Source organism: Neophocaena asiaeorientalis, unplaced genomic scaffold (assembly GCF_003031525.2).
Source record: "Neophocaena asiaeorientalis asiaeorientalis breed wild unplaced genomic scaffold, Neophocaena_asiaeorientalis_V1.1 scaffold240, whole genome shotgun sequence".
NCBI classification, from domain to species: Eukaryota; Metazoa; Chordata; class Mammalia; order Artiodactyla; family Phocoenidae; genus Neophocaena; species Neophocaena asiaeorientalis.
The window spans coordinates 6,514,262-6,514,893 of NW_020185331.1; positions in this window are offsets into that span (position 1 = coordinate 6,514,262).

A 632-nucleotide genomic window follows, 5' to 3' on the forward strand; every position below is an offset into this window, starting at 1 on the left:
ATGTCTGTCTTACGTGCACACTTGTAGCAACAGCAGGAACTGAAATTGAGCGTTTGCCGGTGCAGGCACCTTGCAAAGGGCTTACATCCATTGCCTCATTTACTCCTCGCCACAACCCCCAGGTCGGGACTTTAAGGACCTTCATTTCACAATGAAGAAACTGAGGCTCGGAGAGGTTAGGCGCCCAAGGTCACAGAGCTCATAAGCTCTGGATCCAAAGCAAACAGCCACCACAGATACTTCCCACTCACGCTGGGGCCCGTTTGAGAACGAAAAGGTCCAGATCGGGACAGCTCAGCTTTCGCTCGCTACGTATTTTCCCAGATCCAGAATGGAGGAAACATCCGCTAGCACAACCAACAGGGTCGTGCGCAAAGGGGCAACTGCATCAAAGCCGTTGGCTGACAAGAATTTGGGGCTTGGAGGACAAACCCGGAGCAACCGTCAACCAGCTACCAGCTCAAGCACCAACAGCGCACCCCGCGCCGGGGGCAAGCAAGCCTCCTAGGGCCGCCAGCTTGCGGGTCTCAACGCGCGTGCGCGGGGCCAGAGGGGCCACCCCCGCGCGAGTGCGCGGAGAGCCTGGCGCGCGGCCGGGGGAGCGCGCGGGCGCGCTGCGGAGTCGGCGTTGG